Source organism: Mastomys coucha, unplaced genomic scaffold, assembly GCF_008632895.1.
Source record: "Mastomys coucha isolate ucsf_1 unplaced genomic scaffold, UCSF_Mcou_1 pScaffold22, whole genome shotgun sequence".
NCBI lineage: Eukaryota > Metazoa > Chordata > Mammalia > Rodentia > Muridae > Mastomys > Mastomys coucha.
Window position 1 is genome coordinate 128068389 of NW_022196905.1, and position 772 is coordinate 128069160.

Consider the following 772-nt stretch of genomic DNA (forward strand, 5'->3'; position numbering starts at 1 on the left):
ACCAGGCTGGCCTCCAACTCAGAAATCTGCCTGCCTCTGCCTCCCACGTGCTGGGATTAAAGGTGTGTACCACCATTGCCTGGCGAGACAGGGTTTTTCTGTGTAGCTGTGGCTGTCCTAGAACTCCTGTAGATCAGGCTGGCCTTGGAACTCAAGAGATCTCTCTGCCTCCGCCTCTGCCTCCTGGGTGCAGGGATTAGAGGCACGCACCACCACTGGGGGACATGATGCAGTTACCAGCGGGTTCTACTGACACTACATACCCTGGGCTAAGTTAATAAGCCTTTCAATCCCTAAATATTACATATAATACCGATCTAAGATAGACTGCGTGTGTGTTCCCTGTCCCCAGGTTGGCTTAAGGCTGAGATCCCTTAGTTTGTGGGCAAATCCAGGGCTTTGTGCATGCCAGACAACCACTCTACACACCCAGAAGCAGCCCACCCTCCACTGTAAAAGGGTTGGGACCCTGCTTTCCTGTCACCCTATGAGCTCCTGTGACAAGATCTGTTCTCTCCCTGCTGGTCACCAGGTAGTGCTGCTAGACACGTCCTCTAGGATGGTGTCTAGGTATTTTGAAAGGCCTGCTTTGTGGTGCCAGAGCCCAGGGTTCTGTGTCAGCTCCACAAGCATTCTGACAACTGAGTCACATCCCCAGCCAACAGATCTTCTCTCTTCCTACATTTACTGGGGGCAAGGGGAGCAAGACACACACAAGCCACAGTGTGGAGGTCAGAGGACAACGTGTGGGAGTCAGTTTTCTTCACCACAT